Source organism: Marmota monax, unplaced genomic scaffold (genome assembly GCF_021218885.2).
Source record: "Marmota monax isolate L192 unplaced genomic scaffold, Marmota_monax_Labrador192_F-V1.1 WCK01_AAM20220418_F8-fsc00059, whole genome shotgun sequence".
Taxonomy (NCBI): domain Eukaryota; kingdom Metazoa; phylum Chordata; class Mammalia; order Rodentia; family Sciuridae; genus Marmota; species Marmota monax.
Genome location: NW_026693595.1, coordinates 7698745 through 7719050, shown reverse-complemented (window position 1 = coordinate 7719050; position 20306 = coordinate 7698745). Strand labels below are relative to the sequence as shown.

Below are 20306 nucleotides of genomic sequence, written 5' to 3'. Positions count from 1 at the left end.
CCTTCTGGGGAAAAGCCCAGATTAATCTACCATTAATCTGCTGGATTAATGTCAGCAGGAAAAGCACTGATTTTATTATGTACTCTGAGGGCTTCATCTTCTTCCAGGAGGACAGAAAGAGATCTCACCTGGAGAAGTCTTTCAGAGGAATTTATCCTGGGAAGGGACACACAGCCAGAGTTCAAGAGCTATATGTAGACACTTGGAGATTGAGAACCCATTAGAGGGCTCTGGAAATCAGTCAGACAAGATAAAGTTTGAGGGCAAGGAGAGTGAGGGTGGACAATCCTAGTGAGGGTCCTGTGGAACCCTTACACCTAGCCACTGACTGTATCCAGATAGTAGCAAGGTGAGGCTCCATGCCTGTAATCCCAGCGATTTGGGAGACTGAGGCAGGAAGATCTTAAGTTCAAAGCCAGTCTGGGCAATACTTTTTTTTTTTTAAAGAGAGAGAGAGAATTTTTTAGTTTTTGGTGGACACGACATCTTTATTTTATTTTTTTTGTGGTGCTGAGGCTCGAACCCAGTGCCCCCCCCCCATGCCAGGCGAGCACGCTACCCCTTGAGTCACATGCCCAGCCCCCTGGGCAATACTTTAGTGATACTCTATCTCAAAATAAAAATAGAAAGGGTTGGTAGTGGCTCAAAGGTAGAGTGTTCGCCTAGCACATTCAAGGCCCTAGGTTGATCCTCAGCACCACATAAAACAATAAATAAATAAAATAAAGATATTTTTTTAAAAAAGGGTTGGGGATGTAGCTCGGTAATAGAGCACTCCTGGGTTCAATTCCTAGCACCAAAAGAAAAAAGAAAAGTGTCAGATTCAATGTCTTTATCTGCTGGGGACAGAAAATTTCAAACTGGTTTAAAATATTCATGAATCAATAAATGTCAAAGGCTTGACAAACTTCTCTGAAATATCAGTTCAAGCCAGGCACAGTGGCACACGCCTCTAAACCCTGTGGCTCCAGAGACTGAGGCAGGAGGATTACAACTTCAAAGACAGCCTCAGCAATTTAGCCAGAACCTGTCTCAAAATAAAAAATAAAAAGGTCTGGGGATGTGGCTCAGTGGTTAAGTGTCTCTAAATTCAATTTCTAGTACAAAGGGGGGTGGGAGGAAGAAATGAAATATCAGTTCAAAAAAGTGACATGCTGCCTGCTTTACTGTGTTCTGTGGTGTTAGTTATTTGGACTTTGGTAAGCAGCTCATAAAGAAATACTTTGGGTTGGTTATTTGTTAACAGTCCAAAGATTACTGTAGTTTTAGTTAAGCCTCTAATGAGTATTAATTTTAAACTCAGATAGAAGCACACAGTTTCTCTGGAGCTGGGATTGCCTATGCATTGCCACTAGGAAAGAATATGGATACAAATATATAGAAGGAAATGTAGTTATTGGATGATGCCTTTGCAGAAAACCAGGATATTATTACTGATAGTATCTAATGTAAAAATTAGCTTGTTCTTTTTGATGCTCAAAAAGTTATAAACAATAATATAATTGTTTTATAATAATTACAAATGGTATTTTCATTTATGGACCAATTAAAAAATTAAAGTTTGAGATACAATTGAATTACACCCACAGTTATTATGTATTGGGTAATGTGGGGATATTAGGAACATGACTAAAATAATGGGCTCATATTTTAATGACTACTTATTTGACATCATATACCTGTGACACAGAACTGAGGCTACATAAACATGCTCTTGATTACAAAATTCTCCCTTTAATACCTACAGCAACAATTTAAAAACAAAAGACCCAGGAGAAATGCAGCTGTGGGGAAAATGGAACATTGTTATTTCCTTTATAAACTACTCCAGCCATTTTTAAAACCATTCAGGGCTGGGGATGTGGCTCAGCGGTAGATTGCACTCTGGATGCATGAGGCTCCAGTTTCCATCCCCAGCTTTGAAAAAAAAAATTTTTTTTCCCTATAAAAGTAAAACTACCTAGTAGGGCCCAGTGATGTACAGCGATTTAGGAGTCTGAGACAGGAGGATTGTAAATTCAAGGCCAGCCTCAGCAACATGGGAAGGCCCTAAGCAACTGAGCGAGACCCTGTCTCAAAATAAAAAATAAAAAGTGCTGGGGATGTGACTCAGTGGTTAAGTACTCCTGGTTTAAATCCTCGGTACAAAAAAAAAAAAAAAAAGTACAGCTACCTAAATCATTTTTGACCTCATAAATTTACCATGATGTCAGGTCGATCCATGGCGGTTATTTAAAAACAAAGCACCAAGCAGCCCACAGGTGCGAAAGAAACATCAATCAGGCATCAAAGACCGAACCACCTGTCAATCAGCAGGGTCTCCTGGCCAATCCTGGATCTCAGCCAGTTCCCCCGACCAACTCCAGTGGGACAAGGGACTCTAAAAACCCCTTTTCCTGTCCCAAGCCCTTCCCTTCCTGCTCTAAGCCCCATAAAATTCCAGTCCGGTCAAGCCCCCACGTGGTTTCTCCTCAGACCCTATTTCTATCCACTCTGATAGAGTTCCCACAGGGAGTGGAATCTCAATTAAGCCTCCTTCAGTGGCCTTTTAAAATCTGCCTCTTTTTGGTTGCCGCCTTGCCTGACCTTACACATGGGGCACCTATCTTAAGACAATAGTCTAAATGCAGAGAAAACTGTATGCACAAAACTTTTCACAGACACATTATTGATAAAAATAAACAAGCTGGATGAGGTGGCACACTCCTATAAACCCAGCAGCTTGGGAGGCTGAGACAGGAGGATGGCAAGTATAAAGCCAGCCTCAGCAGCAGTGAGGTGCTAAGCAACTCAATGAGATCCTGTCTTTAAATAAAATACAAAATAGGACTGGGGATGTGGATCAGTGATCAGGGTTCACCTGAGTTCAATCCCCAGTACCAAAAAATAAATAGATATATAAATAACTGGAAACTGAAATATCCAATAATTAGAGAAAAGTGAAGTGAGTTAATGCACATCCACTAAAAATAATATTATGTGTATGGGTATATATGTTAATTAGAACATATAACAACTTCTATTCAGTCAATACTTACTAAACAAACTTTGTTATCTGTGCTGAGGACAATGATAGTGAACAAGATGGGAAAAATGTTGTCCCCATGGCTTTCTGGATAACAACGTAATAATCAGTAGAAATGATGTTACACGAAATTCAGAAATGATGACTGCCAGTATGCAAAAATGAAATGGACAGACCAAAGGACCAGAACACAGTAAGTGCAGGTGCAAACTGTTCTTTTGGGGTACTGATAGCACTGGTGATTATTTCTCCTTTTCAGCATTTTCTAGTTGTTATTGGTATGTGTTTAAAAATTTTAAATGACATGAAATGCACAGAAATATCAAGAAATAATGTTGTTAGATTTAAAAAACACTAAAACAGTAACTAGTATGGACCAGCTGCAAGCAACACTGTGTCCAGATCAACAGAACAGGGATGGAAATCAATCCTTTGTGGAAAAAGGAGAGTATTTTGAGAGGTAGTAGGATCTATTTTTTGGGGAGGGGGAGGGTACTGGAGATTTAGCCCAGGGCACTTAACCCCTAAACCACATCCCCAGACTTTTTTGTTTTTTATTTTGAGACAAGGTCTTGCTAAGTTGCTGAAGTTGGCCTTGAACTTGGGGTTCTCCAGCCTCAGTCCAGTCTGTGTACTTTGAATATCCCGGAATCTATTGGCTGGGTGGGGGAAAGCACTGCACACATCTTAGGAGTTGCCCAAGAGCTCCTGACTATTCCCTCCTTCACTGAGAACCACTGGGCCCACAGATGACTGCATAGGGTATTGTATCATCATTGACTTTGTTCATGTCTGTTAACCAATAACCCCAGTGTGCAGTGCACAGTCTTAAAGTAATACATGCTGTCTCCCTGAAGTGAGCATTGCTGGTTGCTGCACGGCTTTCCTTCTTCCCACACCCTCCCCTAATAGAGCTCTGAAGTTTCTCAACCTCCTCTGCAGCCTGTGTCTCTGGGGAAAGTGACCCCACCCCCTGCTCCAAGGACAATGAATCAATGTCCTATCCCTCTGAATAGTAATTGACTCTTTCTTCAGCTTGGGACTTTCCTCAGGTCATAACTGGTTCCAGCTGAACTTGGGACAGGATTCAGATGGATGAAACTCTGGGGGAAGTTAGCCTTGGACTTCTGATTGAGACATTTTCTCCCTCCTAAGAGTCACATGCACAGGAGGCTTCTGAGGTGTTGGTATTTTTCCATTTCTTGGTGGTTACACAAGTATTGGCTTTATAAAAAGTAACTGAGACTGTAGCTCAGTGGTACGTTTTAAATAATAAAAGATAAATTTTAAATTTTAAAAGAGAATAAGCACTGGACTTGGTGGCCTACACAGTTAATCTCAGCTACTTGGGAGGCCGAGGCAGGAGGATCCCAAGTTTAAGGCCAGCCTGGGCAACTTAGTCTCAAAATAAAAAGGGGTGGGGATGTAGCTCAGTAGCAGAGTATACCTGGGTTCAATCTCCACTAACACACACACACACACACACACACAGAGAAACCACTAGAAAAGATAATGTCTTTCCCTTCCTGGCCGATCCACTATGCAGATGTGAAGCCAGCAATTCTACAGTTATTTAAACTATTTTGCCACCACGAAGGAACTGCAGGGAAGCAGAGCCAGAGTCCCTGGGGTAAGCTGAGGCTGAAGCATGCCTTCTTTCTGAACTTGGATATTCATGAATCAATAAATGCCTTGAATGCTCTGAACTATTGCACAGAGAGTTAAATTGAATGACTAACACATTCTAACAAAGTATAGTGGGGTACAAAGTGTGTTGAAGGGGATCAAACTCATCTTTAATCCAATGGTTGCTGAGCATGGAAAAGGGACCATCATTGACTATTCCTTTCATCTTTCTTCTCAACACTATGACTGGTAGCTACAGCAGGGAGGTTTACCTGCTCTGTTTTTTCTGAAGCTCAGAGAAAGTGGAACTGCAGCCGGCTGAGGTTCCATAGAGAAGAGAGCAAGGATTTCCCCAGGTCCTAGAGCAGCTCTGCCCTCAAGCCACACAGGTGTGGCTATGGATGAAGCTCAGAAAGAATCTTGGCTGACCTTTTTTGTTGTTGTTGTGCTGGGGATCAAATCCAGGGCCTCAAGGAAATCAGGCAAAAGCTCTACCACTCTACAATTGAGCCACATCCCCAGCCCATTGGCTGATCTATTTCTTTGCTTTTTCTTTTTGGTACTGAGGATTTAACCCAGGGGTGCTTTACCACTGAGTCACATTCCCAGTCCTTTTCATTTTTTATTTTGAGACAGGGTCTCACCAAGTTGCTTAGGACCTTGCTAAATTGCTGAGGCTGATCTCGAATTTGCAATCTTCCTGCCTCAGCCTCCCAAATTGCTGGGATTACAAGCATACACCACCACACCTGATTGGATGGCCTATTTCTGAAAGACACAGCTGAACTAATTCAATCTTTAGGACCAGGTCCCCATTGAAACCTCCTCCATTCCATTAGGATGGCTGCAGATGTCAGCAAGATAAGCCATGGGCAAATCTTCTAGTTCACCCCATACAGTTATTTTACTTCAGCCTCCCCACACTCCCCAGGCTAGGAATGAACCCAGGGCGTGGTGCATGCTAGGCAAGCACTCTACCACTGAGCTACCCCCAGCCTTACTTTGGCTTTTAATTACATTTAAAACAGTATTGAGTGGAGATACGGGATGGGGTTTGGGGTGCCCCTGGGCCCTGGTGGGATCCCTGGCTTGGAGCTTAGCTGACGTTTAGCCTCAACTCTACAGTGGGCCACGCAGTGCTGGCCATCAATGGCATAGACGTGAACGGCAAGTTCATGGGCGACGGGAAAGAGGTGCTGGAGTATCTGGGTGATCCTGCTAATTACCCAGTGTTAATTTGGTTCGGTCGGCCCCGCCTCACCTCCAATGAGAAGCTTATGCTGGCCTCCATGTTCCACTCGCTTTTTGCCATTGGCTCCCAGCTGTCTCCCGAACAGGGAAGCTCAGGCATTGAGATGCTGGAGATAGACACTTTCAAACTGCACTGCTTCCAGACACTAACAGGGATCAAGTTTGTGGTGCTGGCAGATCCTAGGCAAGCTGGAATAGATTCTCTTCTTTGAAAAATTTATGAAATTTACTCAGATTTTGCACTTAAGAATCCATTCTACTCCCTGGAAATGCCCATCAGGTGTGAGCTGTTTGACCAGAACCTGAAGCTAGCTTTGGAAGTGGCAGAGAAAGCTGGGACTTTTGGACCTGGGTCATAAATTAAATCTACAGTGGACTCCCAAATTCTGAGAGATGGTGCAGCATGGGTTCTATTGTTTCCACTCCATTGGAGATCCCAGCAGCCTTGTTAGTGTACTTGAAAATGGAAGGATATTGATATCTTGTCCTGATCCCTGAGCTTTAATGGTATGCTTTCTTCCTTTCTGTAGATGTCATGGTCCTACTTCCCAACTCTGTACAGATTTATTTATGGAGGAGGTAGGCCCATGAATGCTATAATAAAACATTCCTTTGATCAAAAAAAAAAAAAAAAACAGTATTGAGAAAGTGCAGGTTTGTCTTCACCACTGTCCCCTTACCCTCTTAAATCACCTCTCACCTTTCCAGTTAACCATTGTTGCCTAGTTGCTGGGTATCTTTCCATCTCTTTGTCTATTAATTTGAATACATACATGGGCGTACTCATTGCATAAACAGGTTCTAACCATATGTATTGTTCTGTAGCTTGCCTTTTTTTCTTAGCAATGTGTCTTGGAGAACTTTACATATTTGACTATTCAGATGAAATAAATATATACTTGTAACAGGGATTGAACTCAGGGGCACTTAACCTCTGAGCCACATCCCCAGCCCCTTTTTATATTTTGTTTAGAGTCAGGGTCTCGCTAAATTGCTGAGGCTGGCTTTGAACTTGAGATCCTCCTGCTTTAGACTCCGGAGCAGCTGGGATATCAGGTGCGTGCCACTGCACCTGGCTTGATGAAAATTCTTAACCCCAAATCAGGCAAAGTCAAGAAAGACATTCAAAAATTCCAACCTCATCCCCCAATTTATGTATAGAAAAAATGTTCAGGCATACAAAATAGTGGGAAGACTAGAACAGTGAACACCCAGGTACTCTTCATGTTATGGTTTAGATATGAGGTATTGTTACCATCTAAGGGTGCCGGGTTCAGCAAAGAATGGAAGAACAGGACACAGAGATGGAAAACAAGAAGTAGGTTTATTGCAAAAGCAACAGAGATAAGACTTCTCGGGACAGAAGGGGCCCCAGAGCTGGGAATCCCAAGGGAAAGTTTTGACCTATTATTATTTCTTTTAATTTATTCATTTATTTTTGTAGATGGACAGCATACATTTATTTATTTATTTATATGTGGTGCCGAGGATTGAACCCAGTGCCTCACACATGCTAGGCGAGCGAGCACTCTGCCACTGAGTTACAGCCCCAGCCCTCTGGCCTATTCTTTTTTTTTTTTTTTAAATATTTATTTATTTATTTATTTTAGCTTTAGGTGGACACAATATCTTTATTTTACTTTTATGTGGTGCTGAGGATCAAACCCAGTGCCTCACGCATGCCAGGCAAGCACGCTACTACTTGAGCCATATCCTCAGCCCCTGGCCTATTCTTTTTATGGTCTCTGGAATTTCTTCCTTTCCTTATCTCCGTCCCCTGTCTATGCTCTCCTCACTATTATTGATTAGCACCCCCTCTGACAACGTGTCTGTTTTAGTTTTTCTATTGGATCCCCTGCTTAGGAGCACTGACTATGGAAGTCTCTATCTGATTTCGTCCCCTGCTTGTGTCCAGGAGCACTTTTGTTAAGCAGGAAGTTGACCTCATCAGAAGACCCTCTCCATGCTCCTTTGTTCTGGCTCTGCTCCTGAGCTCCTCACTTGCCATCTTGCCCCAACTGCCTACGCCCTTCTATATCTTCCTCTGTTGCGCCCAAAACTTCAGGCATAAGACAATGCAGGAAAGTTTAGAGATGAAATGATTGGGTTATGAGAGCTATAACCTAATCAGTGCATTAAATCACCTGTATGGATTAACTGGATGCTAACTGAATATAGATGAGGAGTAGATGGAGGAGGTAGGTCACTAAGGGCATGCCTTTGGGGTTTATATTTTGTCCCTGGTGAGTGGAGCTCTCTCTGCTTTTGGTTTGCTGTGTTCTGAGCCACTTTCTTCCACTACACCCTTCTGCCATGATGTTCTGCCTCCTCTTGGACCCAGAGCAATGGAGTGGACCATCTAGAGACGGAATCCTCTGAAACCATGAGCCCCAAATAAACTTTTCCTCCTCCACATTGTTCTTGTCAGATCTTTTAGTCACAATGACACAAGGCTATCTAAAAAACAAAGCTATCTACATTTGACAATAGTTACCACTCTCATTGGCTGTCATTTTAATATCTGCCAGAGTTCTATAGTTCTAAGACAAGAAGTAGACCAAAAGAACCAGGATTCATCAGTTCCCAAGGTATTGAAAGACTTTAGGAAGGAAAGACATTAACAAATCATAAGAGCTAAAGAAATGTAAAATCCACTCAAGTAATTGACCACAGGGGAAGGTATATATTTCTATGAAGGAAGGAAAATTAGTAATCCAGGGATTACTAATGGTTACCCCTTTGTAATGATGGAGGGAATGTAGGTATAAATAGGGTTTAGTGAGTTTCACATGCATTTTTTTCTTTTTTTGGTATCTGTATAAACATTTAGAAAGCAAAACCGGCAATGTCATAGAATAATATAATAGAGATCTTTGGTGGGCAAAAAGAAGAATGACAGTTGTCTTCAAAATCTGATCATGCAATCATCTCAAATTTTTTCTCCAAAGTTCACTAAGAAAGTCATTGTCAGGGCTGGGGTATATAGCTCAGTGTTAGTGTCTGTTTAATATGTGTGAGGCCCCAAATTCAACCCCCAACACAAAGAAAGAGAAGAGGAGGAGAGGAGAAGAAAGTGAAGGAGGGGAAAGGAAGTGATTGTGTCTGCCTACAAGGTGGCATCTTTTTTTTTTTTTTTCTCCCTTTCCCTCCCACCTCTCATCCCTGTTAAATGTTAATCTTCTCCTGCTCTTCGTCCCTACTCTGATCTTAGTTACTCTCCTTATATCAAAGAAGACATCTGGCATTTGTTTTTTAGGGATTGGCTAGCTTCACTTAGCATAATCTGCTCTAATGCCATCCATTTCCCTGTAAATTCTATGATTTTGTCATTTTTTAATGCAGAGTAATACTCCATTGTGTATAAATGCCACATTTTTTTTATCCATTCGTCTATTGAAGGGCATCTAGGTTGGTTCCACAGTCTTGCTATTGTGAACTGTGCTGCTATGAACATCGATGTAGCGGTGTCCCTGTAGCATGCTCTTTTTAGGTCTTTAGGGAATAGACCAAGAAGGGGAATAGCTGGGTCAAATGGTGGCTCCATTCCCAGCTTTCCAAGAAATCTCCATACTGCTTTCCAAATTGGCTGCACCAATCTGCAGTCCCACCAGCAATGTACAAGTGTACCCTTTTCCCCACATCCTCGCCAGCACTTGTTGTTGTTTGACTTCATAATGGCTGCCAATCTTACTGGAGTGAGATGGTATCTTAGGGTGGTTTTGATTTGCATTTCTCTGACAGCTAGAGATGTTGAGCAAGGGTGGCATCTTTTTATCCAAAGGAAATTTTGAATTAAATATGGGAATGGTGTATTACACAGCAGTGAAATTGGCTGAAATACAGCTATATTCAACAACCTGAATAAATCCTAGGAATGCAATTTGCATTGAAAAGAAAGGGTCACCAAAGACTATGCACAGTGTGATTCAGTTTTTATCAAACTCAAAACAAGCGACTCTCTCTATTCAATATATTATTTAGGAAAATATATGCTAGTTGGATCTTAAATGTCCCACAAAGGCCTAGATATTAAAGGCTTTGTCCCCTGGGTGGTACTATTGGGAGTTAGTGGAAACTTTTAAGAAATGGGGAGGTTTTTCAGGTTATTGGGGTTGAGCTCTTGAGGGGAATTATGGGAACTGCCCCCACCTTGCTTCCTGGCTGTGATGTAAGCAGTTTTCCTCTGCGACATGCCACAATGTGCTACCTTACCCAAAGTAATGGGGCTCCAAAATTATGAGCCTTTTCTCTTTGTAAGTTGATTATTTCAGGAATTTGTTATAGTGACAGAAAGCTAACTAGCACGATGTACATGTTTGGTACGATTTTTTTTTTTAAGGCAAAATTTAGGGTAATATGATTGGAAATTAATGGAGAAGAGGGGTTTAGAATTTGGACAGCACGAGGTGACTTCAAAACTGTTGGCAATGTTCTATCCATAAATCGTATGGTGGGTTCATGTGCTCATTTTACTATACACTCTCAAACACACATAGATGTTCTTTACATTATTTTTAATTAATCAATTATTTATTTATTTATTTTTTGTGGTGTTGGGGATTGAACCCAGGGCCTTGTGCATGAAAGGCAAGCACTCTACCAACTGAGCTATGTCCCCAGCCCTACATTATTTTGTATGTGACAAATTCTATAACATTTTATAAATGACAAAAATGCTAATTTTATAAAATAAGATCAAACACTTGCAAAAGATGGGTGTGGTAGCGAACAACTGTAATCCCAGTGGCTCAGGTGGCTTAGACAGGAGGATCGCGAGTTCAAAGCCAACATCAGCAATTTAGCCAGGCGCTAAGCAACTCAGTGCGACTCTGTCTCTAATAAAATACAAAATAGGGTTAGGGATGTGGCTCAGTGGTCAAGTGCCCCGAGTAAAATCCCCAATACCCCCCAAAAAACAAGCAAACAAAAAAAACAAACAAAAAACACTTGCGAAGTTAAAATAAAAATAGGGAAATAATTAAATTTTAGATTTATAACATTAACTGAGTATTCATTTGGGAACCAAAGCAAACCTCTTAATATTCCGTACAGAAAAGTGCCCAGTAGCCAGGGGCAGTGAAACATGCTGTAATCCCAGCAACTTTGGAGGCTGAGGTAGAAGGATCTCAAGTTTGAAGCCAGCCTGAGCAACTTAGTGAGACCATGTCTGAAAATAAAAAATAAAATGGGCTGGGATGTAGCTCAGTAGCAGAAAGCCCTTGGGTTCAACCCCCAGTACTGAAAGGAAAGAGAAAGGAAGGAAGGGAGGAAGGGAGGAGGGAGGGAGGAAGGGAGGAGGGAGGGAGGGAGGGAGGGAAGGAAGGAAGGAAGGAAGGAAGATCACCCTGTAAAGGCAACAAAATACATTTAATATAACTTATGCATGTACTATTCTTATGGGCATTTAATTTCAAGTTTTTGCCATGTCAGATACAAAAGAATAAGCATTCTTAAATATACTTCTTTTCAAATACTTGTGTTTTGGTTTTTTTAACTTAGATACAAGGGATGGAGCTGCTGGGTCAAAGGGTGAGGAGACTATGTGACTCAGGATCACACAGGCACTGAGTAGCTAAGTCAAGAAGAGAAGCAAGGGTTCTTTCTGAGGCTCTGTGGTACCCCCAGTGTCAGCAAAGAAAACCCCAGTCCTGTCAAGCAAGTTTACACTGGGTCTGACTCTGCCGTTCCTGTTCATCCAGCGTGCAGGTGAAGCACAGTATTGATTTCAGAACCTCAGGACACAGAACACAGTGCTCCCTGTCACCACAGGCAGCAGAATAAGGCTTTGTCTCCCAGAAAGGCATACTGGCTTCCATGGAAATGCCCTGGTGCCGAGGCAGGAGGGAAGAAGCCCTGTTGAGCAAGGAGTCAGAACTCAAGAGTTCTTGCTCCACTTTTCATATACTGCCCCTCTGACCCATAGAGGCGTCTCATTTTATTTTTCCAAGCAGAATTTAAAATATTTGGTCTCCAGAGTAGAAATGTTTGTTAGTTACTGAAAATGCTGTTGTGCTGATGACAAGAAAACACAGACAAAGGAGCATAGACAGCATGTACCCAGAAGGGAAAAAGTGGGTGAGAGAAACAAAGAAAATATCAGTTACCACCTAGGCCAGCCAGAGTCCCTTTCTTCCTACCTGAATCATGCTCAACAAAATCCAAGTCTTGTTGGAAATGTCCATTTTATTTCAGATACAGAAAGAAATTAAATAGACGTGCATGTGCGTGTGCCACCCACCACATATACGAGCAATATTGTTAAGTCCAGGACTGCAAAAGCCCCAAGCATGCTGTTTACCATCCCAAAGAGATAACTTGAAGGACTCAGCAGAGAGGTTCTGGGTATTTTACTACTTGCCCACACCTGGCTGGGGGCAGACCAGGATACAAAGGAGGGTCGCACCTTGCCCACAAGCTGGAGGAACATATACAGGATAGGTTGCATGCGCACAGGTATTTTTCCAGTATATTCTTTTAGTTTACAACCAAGGTCACTCTGTTCAGATCCTCTCCTAAGGGCTGGAGATAAGGGAAGTGGCCAGCTTCCCTTCCCCTCTTTTAGAGACCTTCTTATCTCACTACAAGCATTCCTAGGCACAGACCAGTGTTTAACCCAACCAAAATCAACTCCGTATACTAAAAGCAATGACATGTGAACAAATCATTTTTAAAAATTCCCTTAAATATTCACCATTTTAAGAATATAAAATTTCCCCCAATATCTATATCTTTTGGTAATGAAGATTTAACCCAGGGCGCTTTACCATTGAGCTACATCTATATTTTATTTTGAGAGAGAGTATTGCTAAGTTGCTGAGGCTGTTCTCAAACTTGCAACACTCCTGCCTCAGCTTCAAGAGTTGCTGGTACTACAGGTGTGCACTATGGGGCCCAGCCTCTTCTAGTAGTCTTTATAAACTGGTAGTAGAATATTGAAGCCGGGTCAGATTCAGATTTGCCCTTTTGGGCAAAACTGTGTCACATGAGGAGCTGTGAATTTCTATCAAGTGGTGCATAATGCCTGGTGATCTCCTTTTCTCTGACGTTAGTGGCCATGCCTTGATGATCATCACTTCCCTACATTTTTAAAAATATATATATTTGTTTTAATTGTAAATGGACACAATACCTTTATTTTATTTATTTATATGTGGTGCTGAGGATTGAACCCAGGGCCTCACATGTGCTAGATGAGTGGTCTACCACTGAGCCACAACCCCAGATCAATTTCCCTCCAATTTTATTAAAAAAAAAAAAAGGTATTCAAATTTCATTATTCCCTATTTATTAGCTGGAATAACTTCTGTTATGCTCGAATTTGGGACCCTCAAAAGACCACCAGAGACCGAGATCGATGTAAGCAGCAAAGAGGTGTTTATTGCGAGCTAGCTCGGTCCTTCGTGCACACAGCAACTGGTGACGCTGAGAGGCCCCGAGCCCAGTGTTTGCAGCAGTTTTATACACTCTTTGGGGAAGGCAGGGACTTTACATACATCATAGCATCTCTTAGCAAATCATCACACACTGAGGGAAAAATCATAAAACAACTTTAAAACATGATTAGCACATTCACTGGCGGGAACAAGTTGGGTAAGGGTGATTGGCTAGTAAAAGAGGGGGATTCGTTTGAACTGATTGGTTTAGGCCATGATGGGAGTACATGATGAACTACATGGTTTCCCAACATGTTATCAACCACCATAAACTACTGGGAGGCTCATCTGGCATCCCAGGTATTTTCCTGGTCTCATGCTGATTGGTGGTTGCTAAGGGGTCGCTATGGGTCCCCACCTAGCCTGACCGAGTCAGGAACACCTGGCACAGCAGATCTCTCCTGGTATTTGTAGATAAACAACTCAGCAGGGTGGGTATGGGCCTAGGAGTGCTTTATGGGTCTTTCCAAGGACAAAGGTCGCGCCCCCTTCCTTGGACAGGCTTTGCTCTGAGGTAGGGGCTGGTTTTTCACTTCTTCATCAACAATTTAGTCATCCTGAGATTCACAAGTCTTATTCTGGTTCTTCCAGGAAGCAGAGCCTAGAGGCAAAAGCTTTTTTGGGGAGTGTAGTCCTAGGGAAAGAAGTGAGGGAGGGGGAAGCAGGAGAGCCAACTCCAGGCAGCCTCAGCAGTAGACTGCTGCTACTATGGACACCTGATTGATTGGCCCTTTGTGACCTTGAGAAAAGATATTCAGAATGAGCATCAAGGATAGTTCATTCTTGGGGGAGAGGGGAGAAGTCTTTGTCTAAGCCTGTATCTATCCTTTGGTCAAAGGTCAGATCATGAAACAATAACTTACCCACATTTCAGGATGTTAGATACAGGCACCTAGATAGTTTCTATGGATCCCTACTCTCCACACTGTCATTAACTGAGGAACCCTAAGGTGGAAGGTTAGAGGTGAGGTTTTTTAGGTTTGCTCCTGCATGAAGCTGGTCAGAGCCTACCCAGAGCATCAGCAGTGGCTGAAAGAAGAGAAGGTGAGGCTGAGAAAGTTTGAAAAGGTACCTGAGAAGGGTTAGATCCAACCCCAAAACACAGCGGAAATGTGCAATTCTTTTTTTAAAATTTACTATTGTCAGCTTTCAAAATAACAAATGAGTTCTACTGAATTTCCAAAGTTGGCCATCTGCGGTGATTTTTTAAAGCATCATTATGACCCACGAGTATATAGAAATTTCATGTCTCAATTTGTTGCAATTATTTTTCTTAATGATGCTTAAAGTTATCCCATTTTGGCCAGTGGGAGCTTCCACAAATTGGCTCAGGATTCCATTGGATGTTTTCCTATTTGTTTCTGGTAACTTCTGTGCTTTCTGCATTGACAAAATATTCCTAACTCATTTTGGATACTTTTTGCCTTAGACTTTGTTGGCAACAGGTCCACCTTGGCCCCTGGAGCCCTACCTCCACTAGTTTGTTCTGCATGCCAGTGTGGCCAGCTCACAAGGCCATGGCGAACTTGCGGTTTTTCTGTTCCTGCTTATCCGTCTGAGACATATGTATCCCACGGGAATGCCTTGACCTTTTCTGGTCTGATGGACTTATTGTTAAGGGAGGTTTCGGTACCTGACAATAATAGATGTTGAAACTAAATTTCTCCCCCCTCCCTCCTGCTTTTGGGTAGTTTTCCACTTCTGCTGCTTGGGGTATAAAAAAAAGGTGTGTTAGCAATAAAGATTATTATTGACTCCTGGATGAAGAACCTTGGTGTCCTGTGTGTCTTTTAACCTCGCCGTCCCTCGCCGGACTCGGCTCCCTTGGCCGGACGCGGCAATTGGAGGCTCCCACCGAGATCCGGAAAGCAGGGGTAAGCGGACGGGGCTCACCTTCTAAGAAAGAAGGGGGAGGATTGGTTTAAAGATATTTTAAAGAGACAGGGTACGTACCATGGGTAACTCAACAGCGAAGGTTCGTCTGGCCAACGAACTGAAAGAGCTGTTAAATACACAAGGAACAGGAATAAAAACTAAGACTGCAACCGAATTCGTTGAAATTATTGCCCAGGCTTGTCCTTGGTTTCTGACAGGAGGATTTCTTAATAATAGTGACTGGGACCTGGTGAGGCATGACCTTCAGAAATTATTGAGGGACCGGGGCTCGGACAGTGTCCCAGTTGCCACCTTTTCCTTATGGAGGTTGGTAAAGGATGCTTTATTAACAGATAAAGTAAAGATCAAGGATCAGCTTGCTGAATGTGAACAGGCCCTTAATCAGGTGCAGGAGGAGCAAATGGCAGAATCCTTAAAGGATGAGGGTCCCCTTGAGGACTCGGGCTCGGAGGGTAGGAAACGCCTCCAGATTTCTAAGCCCAAAAAGGATCCTGAGGACCTCAGTTCTCTCTCTGAGGAAGAGGAGGGATTAGAAAGGGAGATAGAGGAACTAGAACATCGCCTTAAAAGGGCAAATGTGAGGGTGCCTAGGGCCCCCTCAGTTGCCGCACCTCCTCCCTATAATCCTGATTGGAATGAGGACGCCCCTACTAGACGGGCGGGGGTCCACTGGGGTTCTAGAGCGGCTCAGGTTTTTCCAATGATTGAAAACGCCGATGCTGATGGACAGCCGGCCAGAGCCCATGTCCCCCTAGCCTTCAAGGACATAAAACAGCTTAAGGAGGCGGTCATTAATTATGGACCTCATGCCCCTTTCACATTGACCCTCTTCGAGTCTTTCTCAGCCAGTCAACTGATACCCAATGATTGGCAGCAACTTTGCAGGGCTGTGTTATCTGGAGGGGATTTCTTATTGTGGAAAAGTGAATATCATGAAAGGTGCCGCGAGCTGGCTCAGATTAACCTGAATGCGGGCCATCAACGGCGAAATGCTGAAATGTTGACAGGAACTGGGCAGTATGCCACCATAGGCCAACAAATTAATTACGACCCAGGTGTTTATGCTCAAATAGCCTCAGCTGCAGTCCATGCCTGGAAAGCCCTGCCCATTTCTAAGACTGAAGCAAAAATTTCCAAGATCTCTCAAGGACCCTCTGAACCTTATTCGGACTTTATAGCCCGCCTAATGCAGGCTGCTGGAAAAATATTCCCTAATCTGGAACAGGCTATGCCACTTATTAGACAACTGGCATATGAAAACGCTAACACTTACTGCCAAAATGCTATTAAGTCCTCCCGGGCCAAAAGTATAGATGACATGATTCGAGCATGCAAAGATATAGATGGGCCTCATATTACTGGTCAGGTTTTGGCTGCTGCCCTTAAGACTGGAATGCAAAAATCTGATAACAGGGGAACCCGCTCTAAGGGGTGTTTTAAGTGTGGGAAAGAGGGACATATAAAGAGAAACTGCCCGGAAAGGAGCGAGGGTGCTGGCAGAGGGATGCCTAGAATTTGTCCTAGATGTCATAAAGGAAATCATTGGAGCAGTGAGTGCAGGTCAAAATTTGACATCCAGGGTAACCCAATACCGTCGGGAAACGGGAGCAGGGGCCCGCCCCGGGCCCCGGAAGCCAAAGTGTACGGGGCAGTGCAGGGACAGAACAGTGCCCCAGGGAGTGGGCATCTCCGCCGCCTCCCACTGACCAACCCCTTTCTATCTGGGAACTCCCCAGGGGAACACCAGGAAGCGCAGGACTGGACCTCAGTTCCACCTCCCGAGCGGTATTAACTCCCCAAATGGGACCTCAGACGCTGCCTACTGGGGTTTTTGGACCCCTGCCAGAGAGGACGGTGGGACTAGTGTTGGGACGAGGTAGCGCAACTCAGTGGGGCTTGAAGATTCTTACGGGGGTTGTTGATGCTGATTATCAGGGAGAGATAAAGATAGTAGTAGAAGCTACCCAAGGAATTGTTATTCTTCCCCCTGCTGCTACCCTTAGCTTCCATTCCTGGGCACACCCTCCGTGGGTCCCGGGGCGACGGCAGCTTTGGCTCCACTGGAACTCCCCAGGCCTTTTGGGTAGCTCATTTGGATTCGCGTCCCAACCTGACCATTGAGATACAGGACAAGGCTTTCAAGGGAATACTAGATACGGGGGCGGATGTCTCTGTCATTTCTAAAAAACAATGGCCACCTGCCTGGCCCCTCCAGAGTCCCTCGGCCATATTACAGGGGATAGGACAAACCCGACCAAAAAGAAGTGCTTCCTTTTTAAAATGGAGAGATGGCAAAGGACATAGTGGCCATTTCCAGCCTTATGTGGTGACTGGACTCCCCACAAATCTTTGGGGGAGGGACTTACTTCATCAAATGGGGGCTATTCTCACTACCCAGACTTTGAAAGGAAATAATAACTTTGTTAATGATGCAATGCTAGACATGGGATGGATCCCTGGAAGGGGACTAGGAAAGAGACATGAGGGCAAAATATCACCCGTGGATCCAGCAGAACAGGTTACCCAGCAGAGAAGAGACCGGAGAGGACTGGGAAATTTATCCTAGGGGCCACTGAAGTGCGGCCACCTCCACTGTCCATTACTTGGTTATCAGATGACCCTGTGTGGGTAGAACAGTGGCCCCTAACTAAGGACAAATTACAGGCCGCTTCCCTATTAGTTCAAGACCAGCTTAAGTTAGGACATGTGGTGCCCTCTACCTCCCCTTGGAATACCCCTATTTTTGTTATACAAAAGGGGTCTGGGAAGTGGAGACTTCTTCAGGACCTACGAGCTATTAATAAAACTATGCAACCCATGGGACCCTTACAACCAGGGCTACCCTTTCCTACTGCCATCCCAAAGGATTGGCATCTTATTGTTATAGATTTAAAAGATTGTTTCTTCTCTATCCCCTTAGACCCACGAGACCGAAAGCGTTTTGCTTTCTCCTTGCCTTCCACAAACTTTAGGGAACCTTACCAACGGTATGAATGGACCGTCCTACCTCAAGGGATGACTAATAGTCCTACAATGTGCCAATATTTTGTAGCTGAGGTTTTACGACCCTTTCGACAGCAGTTCCCACAGCTCTACCTCATTCATTATATGGATGACATCTTACTGGCAGGGCCCAAGAAAGAAAGGCTTCTTCAATCTTATGAAGTCCTCCAATCCCTTCTAAAAGGGGCAGGGCTGGTCATAGCACCCGAAAAGGTGCAGTTTCAACACCCTTACAATTATTTGGGATACATCATTAATAACATAGGAATCTTTCCCCAGAGACCCCAGTTCCAGATAAATCAGCTCAAAACTTTACATCAGTGGCAGACATTCCTTGGAGAAATACAGTGGCTGCGCCCGTCCTTTCATATTCCAACTGGAGAGCTCAAACCCCTGTATGACCTCTTGCGAGGAGATCCTTCTCCTACGTCGTGTAGAGTACCTACACCAGAAGCCTTACGAGCACTGAGGCTAATAGAAGAGGCTCTGCAGGACATGCAGATTACGCAGATAGATTATTCTCTGCCCTTGTCATTTATAGTTCTACCTTCTAAAATTACTCCCACAGGAGTGTTCTGGCAAACGGGTCCCATTTATTGGGTCCACTTGCCGGCTTCTAACCCCCGGGTATTGACTCCCTTTTATGAGCTAGTTATTAACTTAATTTGGAAGGCTAAATATTTGGGTGATGCATTGTTTGGAAAAACCTTTGACATACTTATTCAACCTTACACTCAAGATATGATACACAAGTTACAACAAGAACATGACCTTTGGTGTCTTTTCCTGTGCAGCTTCAAGGGTCAGATTGATAATCACTTCCCTAAACATAGACTTTTGGAGAGCTTTAAAAGGTGTCCCATTATCTTCCCAAAGATTATGAAAAGGGAACCTATTCCAAAGGCCCAAACTGTATATACAGATGGGGCCAAAAATGGATTTGCCGTCGTTTTTGATGGATCTCAAATTCTCCGACAACCTGTGTCAGGTCAGTCGGCCCAAAAGGCAGAAGTTGAAGCTTTAATCATAGCTCTCAAAGTCTATAGTTCTATTCCTCTTAATGTATATACTGACAGCTTGTATGTAGCCAATCTGGCTCTAGTCATAGAAACAGCATCATATATTGGAAAGCAATCCACCATCACAGAACAACTACAGGTAGTTCAGCTTCTCATTTGGGCTAGACGAGATCCTCTATACATTGGCCACATCCGAAGCCATTCAGGGCTCCCTGGACCTTTGTCAGAGGGCAACGCAAAAGCAGACGCTGCTACTCATGCTGTTGGCCTTTCCTGTGTGACGACCAAATATGATAAGGCCTTACAATTCCATAACAAATTTCATTTAAATGCACAGTCTTTACGCTTCCACACAAGATGTTCACGAGACCAAGCTTTACAGATTGTCTCATTATGTCCAACCTGTGCACCATTTATTCATTCTCCTTCCCTTGGAGTTAATCCAAGAGGACTACAACCTAATGATGTCTGGCAAACTGATGTTACACACTTCCCTAGCTTTGGTAAGCTCTCCTTTATACATGTTTCCACTGACACATATTCTGGCTTCATTTTTGCCACCTTACATACTGGAGAGAAGGCTAAGGACGTAATCAGTCATCTTCTAAAAGTCTTTTCCTCCATGGGCACCCCACGATGCCTCAAAACTGATAATGGTCCCGCATATGTAAGCCAGGCGGTTCAACGGTTTTGCACCCAATGGGAAATTAATCATAAGACTGGAATCCCTTATAATCCACAGGGACAGGCTATCGTGGAACGAGCCCATCAACATTTAAAAACTTATTTACAAAAAACAAAAGAGGGGGAGATATACCGGAATTGTCAGGGACCACAAGCACTTCTAAGCATAACCTTATTTACTTTAAATTTTTTACTCACTGACACTGGAGGGCGCACGGCTGCACAACGCCACTTTTCCCCTCCCACTGTACAAGATGCTCAAATAAGGTGGAAAGATTTATCCACTGGAAAGTGGCAACCCCCAGCTCCACTCTTAGCTAGAGTGAGGGGAGCTGTATGTGTTTTTCCCCCAGGAACTGAGAAGCCCAT

General features: G+C 43.5%; 1 pseudogene; it reads left to right on the top strand.

Moving 5' to 3' along the window:
- The first annotated feature begins 3191 nt into the window (after positions 1-3191).
- Positions 3192-6554, top strand: LOC124102984 (trafficking protein particle complex subunit 4-like; annotated as a pseudogene).
- Positions 6555-20306: the final 13752 nt, after the last annotated feature.